The sequence below is a fragment of the Lissotriton vulgaris genome, chromosome 3_1, assembly GCF_964263255.1.
Source record: "Lissotriton vulgaris chromosome 3_1, aLisVul1.2, whole genome shotgun sequence".
Taxonomy (NCBI): Eukaryota; Metazoa; Chordata; class Amphibia; order Caudata; family Salamandridae; genus Lissotriton; species Lissotriton vulgaris.
Window position 1 is genome coordinate 371,323,869 of NC_141689.1, and position 14,335 is coordinate 371,338,203.

The window sequence follows — 14,335 nt, forward strand, 5'->3', positions numbered from 1 at the left end:
TTCTACGTAGGCATGACGCTTCGAAATGACCCTAGGAATGATTATCATGTCTGATCAATATATACACTAGACTACATATCAATTATTGTGCTTCCACAGAATAGCCACTAAAATATGATAACCACCCCAGGTCTTCATGACAATACCCGTGTCTATAGTGGTACAACATACGGTGCCTTCCATTTGCCCAAATACCAGCAATGCAAATATTTAGCTGTTTACATTATTTATAGATGTCCCACATAGTGCTTCCTACACAAGCTATGGCAGGAGGCATACCTGTTCTGGACAAACACCCAGGAGATGCCACTAAATACTCAATACCACTGAAGTCCTAATTTATTATCACCCTTGGAATTTCCCACTTGACCGATTACTACAGAGTGTTTTACGAAGGCTAGACCTTCCACTTTTCCCTCTCTGCGCATGCGCTTTCATATCGCTTTTGCGCATGCGGGGAAACAGAACCATATTGTAAGAAAGATGACTCGTAGACTGTCAAGGTTCTTCGTTTCTTCTTTATTCCATCAAGTAAGAAGTAGCACAGTGACACAAACACAACTGCATCCTCCACCCTCTCCTTCAGCAACTGTCTCACCACCCACTATATTCTTCCAAGAATACATTCCACACATTCCACACGTGCACACACATACACGAGCCACACACATACACGCGCCACACACACACGAGACATACACGCGCACAACACTACATATATAACCACTACCACACACCCTCCTCCTCAAAAGCTTAAGTCACCACAAAAAGAATTACCCTAATTTAAAATCAGAAAACCGGACAGGCATCTTCCTTATTCTATCACCACGGCGAAGAGTCTCACCTTCAACACCAACATTGGTACAGGGTGATCCAACATCAACAATATCTCTAACACCATTTCCCGTATCTAAACTAGTAATACAACCACCCGTACTGCCAGTTAACGCCAACTCCTTTACTAGACCAAAATCATCACCTAACATATAACCACTACACGTCCCATCATCAACACCACCAGATCGTGAACCTACCACACCATTCCTCTCATTGCAAAAACTCAATTGCCGAAAATTCCACCTCTTACCATCTTCCAATTCTACAGCGCTACCAAACACCTTCATTACTCTCAAGGGTTTGGACCATACACTTTCACCTTTCAACACTTTTCTAGGGTTCTTCACTCTAACCATCTGACCAATCTTAACCAAAGGCCAAGCATGTTTGTTTCCATGATACTGCTGATTGCGATCTTGGTACTTTTTGACTTCAGATCTGATTTCTTTATCAACATCCTTCCCATTACACTGCATTTTATCATTTCTTTTCCTCAACCACCAAGGAACCAATCCAGTAAATGGTTTCTTACCTCTCAAAATTTCAAAGGGTGTCTTCCCTGTAGCAGAATGCCGAGTAACACGGTATGCAGTCAATCTTTCTTGTAGAGCTTTCCTCCAAGGTAACCCCACGCTCAATGCCAATTCGATCACTCCCTTAACCACCCTGTTGAAGCGCTCAACTTGACCGTTACCTTCTGGGTGATATAGTGACGATTTGATGTGCTTGATGCCCATCACCACTAAGAACTCTTCCATCTTCTGTGACACAAACTGGTGTAACTTTCTAACCTTACTCATCCCTTTAGTTGACTCATCATGTATGCTGCATATTTCACCTACTACGTGAAAAGTATTGTCTTGATTATCAAATTGGACACAATTAATGTCATCTTGCTCATCATCTTGGAGAAAATTGACCTTAGCTTTAAAGTTGCGACACACTCTAGTAAAATGTCCTTTTTTTTTACAGTTAGTACATATTTTGTCAAGAGGGGGACACCACTTATAGTTTGCTAGATGGCTAGAAGATCCACATCTAAAACACGCAAACTTCTTCAGCTCATTACCTTTCTCATAACTTTTTTCATTACCCTTCTTATTAGGATAGGAAGAATAATTAGTTGACTTACTATCATTCTTGAATTTAGATTTGTCACCCTTATTTATCACGTTAACTGAAGTAGAATCAGAATCATTTTTCTCATTTCTGACCTCGCGAATACATTGGTCCGAAATCTCCACACCTCTAGCTACTTCAATAGCATTCTTTAATGAAGTACTCCCTGATGACCATAACTTTTCCTGAATTTTTTTAGATTTAGTCTTCATAAGAATCTGATCACGTAAAACCTGGTCATACGTCATACTTTCAAATTCACACGTAACAGCTAAACCCCTCAAAGCTGAAACGTACTGATCAATTGACTCATCTATTTTTTGAGCTCTCGAATAAAACTTAAACCTCTCCATAACGACATTAATTTTCCTTCCAAATCTCTCCTGCATTTGTTTAACAGCACATTGATAAGCACCCATGTCACCAGCATTTTCAATTTTAGGTAAATTTCTGAACTCCCTTAACCCTACTGCACCCAGTCTATGTTTAAGCAAAGACACCTTTCTTTCTTGAGAAGATTCTTCTTCAGCTAAAACCTCAACATAAGCTTCAAACATGTCAAGCCATAAATAAATCCATGCAATAGGAGGTTCACCAGACTCTGCTAAAAAAACGGTGGTGGGTGAATTGAAGACATTTGAATTAATATATACAGTTAAAACAACAACCTAGAACTGAGAAAAAAAATATCCTTGTAAGTACGATCCTTGCGCAAAAAGTTCACCAAAGTTCAAATAGTATTAACAGTTAATATTCCTTTTTGGGCAAATTGTTCACCAAAGTTTGTAAATAATACAGTTATTTGTCAGAAGAATTTTTTTTTTCTTTAAATAAGATAAATTAATGTACATTCCAAGAATTTACATGGACTCTGAGCGTTGATATCATCAATGTTGAACACAGTACCCAATTGGTATTACTGGCGTTGAAATCAGCATACGATTAACATCACCAGCGTTGAAATTGGCATTTAATTAATATTTTCAGCGTTGAAATCGGCACTCGGAATGACGTTCAACACGAAGTGCTCGTTGCTAGGATACTGAAAATATATTCAAGATGGCCGCCACGTGATGTTGTGATGCGTGATGACAATGCCGCGTGATGACGATGCTGCGTGATGGTAAACAATCTGCTACGGAAAGCCAAAAGAATGTTTCCGCCTAAGCTGCAACAATCCACATGCGCGGAACATTCATGCACCATCCACTCGCGCAGGAGTCCACTTGAAAGATGCACCACAAAACAAGTAACGTTGCTGAAGGTAAAAGTTTTTAAAAATAGCAATTTACCGCTCAGAAGTCCATTTGAAGATGTAGTCGTAGTAATAGGAATCAAATCAAATTGAAGGATGGTAATTTTAAATAATGAAGAAGAAAAATAATCCCAAACATTTTTTTGATAAATTTGTGTTCAATGCCGCTGCGAAATCCCGCTCGTCGCCATATATTGTAAGAAAGATGACTCGTAGACTGTCAAGGTTCTTCGTTTCTTCTTTATTCCATCAAGTAAGAAGTAACACAGCGACACAAACACAACTGCATCCTCCACCCTCTCCTTCAGCAACTGTCTCACCACCCACTACATTCTTCCAAGAATACATTCCACGCATTCCACACGTGCACACACATACACGAGCCACACACATACATGCGCCACACACACACAAGACATACACGCGCACAACACTACATATATAACCAATACAAACCACCACTGAGGTAGCGGCGACTGCGAGCAGACACGCCTGCATGCTACGCCCCTTCCCCTCTACCGAACATGTAAGACAGACGCCGCGCACTTATGACAGACTGGCCGGGCTTAAATTGTGACAACGGAAATGAGTCAAACAAATAAAGCATCATGTAACGCGTATGCGCTACATTTACAATTAACCCCAGGTGATACTCGTAAACCACTCGACGGGCGCACACCCACATGCTAATTAGTTAATTACCTCTCTGAACTCGTATATATATCACGCTTCCTGCCCCAGTCACTTACCAGCGGGAAAGCAATGAGGATGGATCATAGGAGCACCACGAGGGATGCACCTCGAGGCAGTAAGGGGGTTGAATGGATGCCTGATTAATACTTTTTGGAGCCAGCCTCCACTTCATAAATGAGTGAATGTTTTGTGGAAACCTTTCTAACGGGAAACGGCCACTACAACGAGGCCGTTTCAACGAACACCTTAACCACGCATGCATTACAACGCATGCATGGTTACAACGACAGCCTTTACCACGCATACGTTTACTATGAGGTACGTAGTAAAGGCATGTGTGATAAAGGGTACAAAAAAGCACTAACCTTTAGACGAGATGTGCAGGCAATCGGCATCGGAGAGTAAGGAAACGGCCGTTTCTTTTTTCCAATGTATGACGCCAGCACGGAAAAAAACGTGGAGAAGGATAAGGGTGAAAATAGCATTCCGCAGTAACGCATGCGTGGTAAAGGCATGCGTTACAACGGAGTTCGTTGTAAGAACATACAACATAAGGGGGTTGAATGGAAGCCTGATTAATACTTTTTGGAGCCAGCCTCCACTTCATAAATGAGTGAATGTTTAGTGGAAACCTTTCTAACATATTTCTTTTACTACTATCTCTCCAAAATTATATAAACTTTGGCCCACAGAGTGTGACTACAGGGGTTCCTCAAAATCCTCCGTTCCCATGTTTTTATCTTGGAGCACCGCGTATGCTCACAACCACATGCACTTTTAATGTACCTTGTGCCTGTTTGTCAGTCTGTTTCTTTTCTTGCTAGTGTGAGTTAAAAAAAAATCACTTATGCTGTGATGTATTTTCTTTGCAGGCTTTTTCTGAGAATTTTACAGTAGAGTTGGACCAGAGCCAACCTAGATAAGTGAAATCATCTCTGTCTCTTAGAGACAAGATAAGAGCCCCTTTTTTCCCACGCCCTGATGAATGCCATGGACCTTCCAGAAACATGTTAGCAACACAGATGGGGTTGGGGTACTAAACCTCCTAGTCCCCACTTTAAGTTTCAATTCCGAGCATGTTATGTTATGTTATGTTATGTTATGTTATGTTATGGTATTGACATTTTTATTGCGCACAGATGCTCCAGCTAAGGGGCGTCCTGGCGCAAGGGAATGGTTGACACAACACAACACTAAAACAGGAAAAAGAGAAGGAGGTAGGGGATTAAAACAAAAGGGTTTTCAGGGCCCTGCGAAATGCTAATAAATCCTCTAACAGGCGGATTTCTAAAGGAAGAGCGTTCCAGAGAATCGCAGCTCTCACGCTAAAGGAACGACCGCCCATCCGACTGAGTCTGAAGCGTGGGACAACCACAAGGGATTGGACAAGAGATCTGAGAGGACGAGTCGGGACGTAGGGGGATACAAGATTATTGAGTATCTCGGGTGCCGACCTTTTTAAAATTTTAAAAGCCAGGCTGAGCGCTTTAAAGTGGATTCTGCTTTTGACCGGTAGCCAATGTAAGGACCGTAAAGTGTTAGAAGTAGGACAGGTCCGTGGCAGACCGACCACCGCCCTCGCCGCTGCATTCTGTACCCGTTGTAGGCGAAGGATCTCCGCTTGGTTTGCTCCAAGTAGGAGCGAGCTGGCGTAATCCAGCCGGGAGATAATCATCGCTCGTTCTGTGCAATTAAAATTTCAAGCAGTATTGTGTATCAGTTTTTAAAACCACTCACTCACTTTCTTATCACGGGCCCCCACTTGGCTACAGAAGTGCATCCCTGTCTCTAGGTGTAGACCTGCTCTCTATCAACCGTGGTTTTTAGAAAGCGAGGACTGCCAATGATGAAGCATGACACCTGGTGGTGTGTGAGGACAGTCCATACATTTTTTGAGATACCCAAAACCACTTAAATTTAAACTTAATGGCATAATGTGCCTCATCATTTGATAAGAATCAGACATTGAGTCAGGGTAACCATATTGTCCCTGTAACCTTAGATTTTTTTAATGAATTTCTAAGGTTTTAAAAAATGCTATTTCCTAACCATAACGTCCCAGTAACCTTAGTGAATTTCAAAGGTTTTTAATTTTTTTTTCCTAACTGTAACCTGTAAGTGTCCCTATGGATGTGTGAGTGGGTGTGTGGCACTCCGAGTGGACCTGGAAGTGGATGCATAAGTGTCTCGCTGGGTGTATGAGTGGGTGCATGACTGTCTGAGTGGGTGTCCGAATGGGTGCATTAGTATCTAAGTGAGTGTTTGAGTGGGTCTGTGAATGGGTGTGAGAGTGTCTGAGTGGGTTTGTGAGTGCTTCCATGAGCGTGTGTCCGTCTGTGAGTAAGTGCTTGAGTGTCTAAGTGGGTCTGCCAGTGTGTGTGTGAGTCTTTGAGTGGGTCTTTGAATGGGTGTGTGAGTCTGAGATTGGGTGTGTGAGTGTTAAAGTGGGTCTGTAAGTGGGTGCAAGGGTCTCTGAGTGGGTTCACTGTTCCTTAATGTCAGCACCAGGGGAGCCTAACTGTGGATAACGCCTCTGAACTCACCCATGCTTTTTGGTCGGACGCTGCATCTCGCCGCACCCGCTTCGCGGGTGCCGCTTCGTGGGTGCCGCTTCGTGGGTGCCGCTTCGCGTCTGAGGATCTTGTGGGGCTTTGGCTGGTGACTGCCTGCGTTTGCGGAGGAGGAGTGGGCTGCCCGGACGCCGCAGGGACTCAGTCAACCAGGAGTCCCTGCGAGACCGAACACACCTGGTCTGCGCCTACTGATCGGCCCCGCCCACCGGACACCACGTGGCTTATTTACGAGACCAGTCCACGCTGCGCGGGAGTGCGCGGGATTGAGCCGGGCTAAGCCCAGGCAAAGGGTGGGCCGTCTGTGGCCGTCGGAGGCCGAATAAAGCCGGGCTGGGCCTATTCCCTTGCATCCATCCTTCAACATCTTTACCGCCAGAATGTCTCTTTCAGGTGTGAGTCCCGTAAACATGACCACAGACAAAACGGGGGTTTTGCCATCAAAAGGCACTCTGGACAATTACTTTACCAAGGTTCTCATCGACTTAGAAAAGGAGACCACGCTTGCTGAGCGAAGGGCGGAGCGTCGTCGCTCGGTAGAAAATTAGAAAAACAAAATTGCAATAGATCCCATGCGGAATGCTCCTCCTTCTAATGGAGGGAATCCCGATATAAACGATGACCTCACCTTGCCAGAGAGTGTTCCGCTCTTACTACGAGACTGCACCCCTACACCATGTGTTCCTATTGGGCAGACGCTGAGTCCTATTCCCCTTACCAGTCCTATCTGTCTAACAAAGGATTCGGTTACAACGAATCGGATTTCTGACAAAACCAAACGTAGCAAGAAAAAATGGCCAATCTTGCCCAAGATCCATGGTCCACCACCCAATAAAAGAAGACGCAAGGAGGGGGTAATTCAAAAACCTAAGATAAGCCACTCAGATTTTGGCAAGTCTCTTAAGCCTGCTATTACAGGCGAGCAGGCCCCAGTAGTTGTAGAAAACAGATTATCAAACTTGACAATCCAACAAACACCTCTGCACACTGGTATGGACATTAGCACTAGATGATGCCCCCGCAGAATCCATACTGAAACCAGCATACACCAGTGTTTCATTAGACAGTATGGAATACTTAATAAGATCCTTCATCTTACCTAATATAGAAAGGCTAAAAAAGGAGGAGAAATGTCTTGAGGACATGGAATTGGGTATAGGAAGGAAGGATAATTTATCTGAGGTTCCGGTGAGTGAGGTTGTGCCGCCTCTAATCCCGGTTATACCAGCTACGTCCAATGCCCCGAAAGTTTCATTCTATCCAACTGCAGCTACATCAAAATCTCCTAAAACAGCAAGTTCCAATCATAACAAGCCATTTCCCCCAAAACGGGCAATAATCTAGCTGTAAATCCTCCGAGTAACATTATAAGGAATCAGGAAAAGGCACCTGTGGGGAAGTCACACGGGGAAAGGAGAAGTATCAGACACACAGGGGCTTCAAAGAGTAGGGGTCCATTAGCAGAACTCCCCCCCGAAGCTGTGCCATATGTGGTTGTCTTAACAGGGGTTCCTGCATTGGCAGACAATAAAAGGGAAGGATTTGCCCAGCTCAAGAATAAAATTATGCATTGGCTTAGAGTATACAGACCAATCACAGGCAACATCAATGGCGAAATAGTACATGTTCGCCGACTTCCATGGCTGGGTAGTAGAAGTAAGGACATCGAGGGAGATGTAGTCGTAGTCAACTTCAGAGATTCTTGTGTGGTTGATTACATACTAATCTGGCCTGGAGGAAATGGTAATAACAGCATTTCCCCCGACCTCTGACCTACTTCTATCCCAGATCCCTAGTGTTCGCCCCGAAATACACAAGTGGACAAACACATACTCATACTTTTTTCCCAACCCCATATAATACCGGGCATTTCTTACATGCACAATGCCAAATGCCTGTTACCGATCCCTATGGTTGGAATACTGTACCTCCCAGAGCAAACACAAATTTCAATAGAAGAATTGACCATTTGAGGCCCTTCACACCCTTGGAGACATGTAACAGGTTCGATGTGTTTAATGGGATGGATGACTGTGATTGAAGTCTACAGTCTAGGTGGGGCATGGGCGGCCTATCCCCCGCCACTAATTTAAATGGTGCATTCCATGGGGTTTTAGATGAGACTATCTTGCATCCCAAAACACGCCAGCCTCTGGGGTCGGAAAATATAGCTAGTTACATTCATAGGGAATCTGTACATACCTAATCCACTAGTGTAAACACTGTTCCAAAACTGACAGCTCTGGGGGGAACCGTTGAGGAATCGCAAGATAAGATTAGTACATACCCTCTTGTAGATGTTAGTGGGGCATCAGTGAAAGATAGTATAATATCTGGGCTAACGCCCCACATCTATAAAAGGAAGGAATTAGGGGGGGACAAAAGAAGTTGCCTTGGGATTAAAAGATAGCTCACAGAGTAATAGGTCTATTGAATTCAGCAATACATTTCGAACTCCAGTATCTCAGTGGGATGCTTAAGCTCAGATTGACCTGGCCCCCAGAGAATTGGGAAATGATTAGGCCGGCCAGTATCTAGTGTCCTGGAATATAGCGGGTCTTAGGAATAAGACAGTTTCCCATGATTGGTTAAACTTTATTTACAATTATAGTATCATCATTATGCAGGAAACTTGGGCAATGGAACCCTATTATCGGCCGGGTTACTTAAACTTTTCTATACCCGCGACCCATACGCAGAAGGGAAGGCCAATGGGGGGCCTGACCACTTGGGTAAAGCAGGATGCTAGGTATACTACGGTGCACCTAGATGCCAATTCCAAGGATATTTTAATAGTAAAGCTCCACTCTCTTGAGTTTGGAGATCTAATAGTATTTAATGTATATGCAAGGGGTAATCCGGGAGGAAAATCTTCTGAGACAGTCAAGCAACTGGGACAGTGTTTAAAATTATATAGGGGGAAAAGCAAATGTAATAATAGGAGGTGACTTTAATTGCTCCTTTGAGCCTCTGGATCAATTTGATATTGACCTTACAGAGTCAGAGGATGATAGCTGGCAAATTCCCCCTTTAACTATACCACCCATAAAAAAGTGGACCCAAGCGGCCATCCAGCTCAAGACTTTTAGTCTTGAGTATGGATTAAGAGCAGCGAATGGCAGAACCAAAGGGGATAGGGACGGAAGCCCAATTTTTAACAATGGCATACGCTCAAGTAGGAATGACTATATCTTAGTCAATCTGGAATTTTGGTCAGCTATCCGGGACATGAATATCATTAAAAGAATTGAGAGCGACCACAATCCTCTTAGCTTAGAGTTTCAGCTTTTCTCAAAAATGGGAGTCCCTGACACAGATGCATCTAATGATATAGCCCTTGTAAATGACACAAGAAGGTTAAAATGGGCAGAATGCATGGATAATTGCCAATGCATCTCAGAAATGGAAGAAATGGTGTTAAGTGAAACCAGTGAGTTACTGTGTTGCATGTCCAATAATGATTTTATGTCCAGGGTGGTTCCAATCCACACAACCCTTTTTTTAAATCTTAGTAAATACTTTGTAAAGCAAAAAGGCGATCGTCCTCGCAAAAGTAGAAAGAAACAGGAATCATGGTATGGCAAACCTGCAGAATTGCATATAAATCCCTAGCACTAGCCGTCAAATCAAAGGATAGGCTTTTAATATGTGATGCTAGGCGCCATTACGAAGTGACCCAGCAGGAAGCAAAAAAATGCTGGGATAACACATACTGGGAAGAGCTCTACGAGGCAAGTAAGGCTAGAAATATGATAGGATTCTGGAACTTAGTGAAATGGGGCAAGGGATCCCATACCCCACAGCCAGAAAATTCTCTCCCACCCGAACGATGGGTATCACACTTCAAATCACAGTTTGCTAACCCTATTCGGGCAAGTGCAGAAAGTTTGGATCCTATCATAAACTATCCACTCACCGCTCCGCTAGTGTTTAGTTGGAGTGACATCGAATATGCCCTAAATACCATCCCGAGAGGAAGAGCCCCGGGTCCGGATATGATTCCGGCAGACTTCTTTCTACATTGTAGAGAGACATGGGTGCCGTATATAGAATTGTTGGCGAACGCTATCTCCAGGGGCTCCCCGATACCAGACGTCTGGAGGGGAGCTGAAATTATCCCAATCTTCAAAAAAATGGATCGGGCAGACCCTGCGAATTACAGGCCAATCAGCCTAATTGCATGCATTCAGAAGGTGGTGGCTAGGCTTGTACTACACAGGATTCAAAATTGGATAGATGATTCTGGGGTTATGTCTGCATTACAGGCAGGCTTTCGCCCTTTTACTAGCACCGTGGATCAAGTTTTTAGATTTTCTAATATATATTGGAAGTGGGTAATCCTCGGGGGAGGCACTCTTTACGCAGCCTTTGTCGACTTGAAATCGGCATTTGATCTTGTTCCACGCGCTAGGCTGTGGCAAGTGCTTCATGGCCAAGGTATGCCACACAAACTCCTCACCTTCCTAATTAAATTTCACAAAAATAACTATGCACAGGTTAGGTGGGGCAACCAGGGCCAGGTCACTGATAAATTTGATACAGAAAGCGGAGTTAGACAAGGGTGCGTCTTGGCACCAACTCTGTTTACGTTATACATAAACAGGGTCATTGAATACTACAGGGAGGTTCACACAGATGTACCCAAACAAAATGGCAACCCAATACCCCTATTAATGTACGCAGACGACACCCTTCTTATTTCCAAGACACAAGAAGGGCTCCAAAAAGCTATTGGCTGTTTTGAGGCTTTTTGCAAAGACCATGGTCTAATTATAAACGTGTCTAAAACCAAATTTATGGTAATGCATAGACACAGGAAAGTGAGGGGCACAGTTTTTATGAACGGTGAGCTTTTAGAACAGACAGATTGTTTTAGTTATTTGGGCATTACATTGGGATCTAAGATGGAATGGAAGCCACACATGACTTACCTAACTACAAAACACGCACAGCTAGCAGGTGTCCTCTTGAGGGAATTAAGATCATCAGCTACTCAACCAATAGCCCCAGCCTTAAAAATATATGACACAAAAGTTAGGGCTTCGATGTTATATGGGGCCGAACTGTGGGGGGTCTCTGATGTTTCTACCCTGACAAATGCACAAAATGAATTTTTGCGTTGCATAACTAAACTTCCCAAATCGACCCCATTGATACCACTGTATATGGATTTGGGTTGTCAGAAAATTCAGGACATAGCTAGCTTTCGTTCAGTTGCATATTGGAGGAGGCTATGGGTTATGCCAGAACTAACTCATTATGCTTCAGCACTCCTAGAAACCAGAAATATGGACACAGGGGGTAAAATATAATGTTTTAAACAGGTCAAGTCGCAATATAAAGCCTTGGGAATGGAGCAACTTTGGGAAAACCTATTAGAAAATATTTTCCCATCACGAAAGGCCCTAAAAGAGCTTTGTTGGGCTAATATTACGCAAAGGGAATTTCAAAAACATACTGATGCAACACTTACCAGGGCATTTTTGGAACACAAACACATCCCTGCGTATGAGCGATATTGGTAACTTATCACCATCCCCAGTGATAGGAAACTTTTCCATCAATATAAGGTAGGAACTCTTCCTATCAATACATTCACAAGTAAGTGGTCAAAAAACAAAGATCACCATCAGTGTCCTTTTTTTACAGCCCAATCTGAAACTCTAGCTCATGTTTTGTTTATATGCCCAGAACATAAAGCTCCGCGCCACAAATGGATCAAACCAATTTGTTTACTGAAAGGCATCCAAACTGGCACCGTGGCCCTCAGGATCTTGAAAACAGATTGCACTGACAGTGTGGTTATTGCACTAGCAAAGTTTTTAAAATGGATGTGGACTATACGGAGAGATACATTGAAATTATTATAGACTGCAGTGTCTTAAACCTGGTTTTTAGCTGAAAGTATGAGTTGATAACTATGCAACAAATTTTAAAACGGTTTATAAAAATTTTAAAACATAGGATATTTATTTTTTTAATGATTGTGTTTGGTGCACCCTGTACAAAGCATTGATTGAATAGATTAACCCATGAGCTTTCCCCTGTCCCTATGGATCTAAGGTTGCAATAAGTATGAAATGTTTTTTTTAACTGTTTGCTGTCTTATTGTTTTGTCTTTTATGACTTGTGTCGAAATAAAGACTTTTTGACTATGACTATGAGTAGGTGTATGAGAGTCTCATTGGGCCTGTGAGTGGGTGTATGATTCTCTGATTAGTTCTGTAAGTGGGTGTGTGAGTGTCTGAGTGCTCTCCGTTTTCCCTCTTCTACTCTGTTTTACCTTTTCTGCTTGTTTTTTTGCCTTTTGTTCTGCCTTTTCTCCTCATTTTCTGCCCTCTATTTTGCCTTTCCTGATTGTTTTTCTACTCCCTGATCTGCATTTTGTGCTTGCCTTTGCTGATCATTTTCCTCCTCTTTGTTTTGAATTTTTTTTCTGTCCATTTTTGGAATTATTTTCTCCCTCTATAATGGGGAGGGGTGGGCCATCATAAATTTTTTGGAGAACAGGTCCCCATCATTGGAGCCTGGCTGAAATTTGATGGGGAGGGGGTTGCGCAGCCCTCCTCGCTGGGCCAATCTCCTCCCTGGAGACCCCATTCCCTGGGGCCCGGTTATGTGTCTCTGGGGGCCCTAATCCTTGCCAGGGCACCCAGTGTGCATGTATGCCGGCAGGGAAAGATATTCAACTTCAACTTCCAATGGGCAGGAGAATTTTGACAACTCCTGCCTGCTGGAACCAGAGTGTTTGCTCTGACTTGGAGGGGAGCTGTCAAAGCTCCCGCCAAGTCACAGTAAACAGCTATATACTTTGGGCTGCACCCTGGGACACAGCAGTAGCTTGGCCTGGGGTGGCTGGCCCCTCCTTTATTATGCACGGCCAGCCTTGAGGAGGTGAGGCCCCCCAGGGGCAATTATTGCCCTTCCTTCTTCAAAATCTGTTTTTGGCCCCTGGGAGGTTTTGGTCCCCAGTTTGCAGCCCCCTGCACTATTATTACATTAGCCCCGGGGAGGTGGTGGTCCCCGGTGCATGAGGGGTCTGGGTGGCCCCTCCTATATTATTTAATGTTTTGTGTCCCTGGGAGGTGGTGGTCCCCGGGGCACAGGGAGCCTGTGTGGCCTGTGCACTATTAGGTGAGACCCAGGGAGGTGGTGGTCCCCGGGGCTTGAAACCGCCTATGAGGGGGGTCTGTGCACCCCCTCCATTACTTAATGAACGCTACGGGAGGTGTTGGTCACTAGGGCTCATTTGAGCCCATAGAGGAGGGTCTGCGCAGCACTCCTCCCTTATTTAAATGAAAGCTCCAGGGAGATGGTGGTGACTAGGGCTCCTAGTGACTCAGGAGGGGGACCCCAGGCACCTCCCTTCTTTTTTATTAAAAGGCCCCCGGGACAAAGCCCAACTGGTGGCCATTTTCAAAACAAGCATTGGAGCCCGCGCTTGTCTTTAAAAAATGTTTTGCCCTGCCCCCTTTTCTTTTTCTTTGCATTTTTTGTGGGACACGGCTGAAGACGAGTCCCCAGATGTCCCCATATGGCAGCCAACACTTCCTGGCTCAAGTTTTGGCAGCCAATCAGAGCTCTGCAGGTCTCTGCATGAGCTTGTTGTTATTCGCAAAGTCGTTGTGATCCTATACATACAAATTTAGATTTCCTTCAATATCTAGAAAACTACTAAACAGATTTACCCCATATAACATAAAACACAATCTGTGAACCCAAAGCTAGCTTTCTCCCAAATTTGGTGTATTTCCGTTCGGTGGGTAGGGCTGCAGTCGTGTGTAACATGTCTATGGGAATTTATCTTAGCCCTCGCTTGGCTGATCACCCCAAAACTTTCCATGTGCAACAACACTCACTA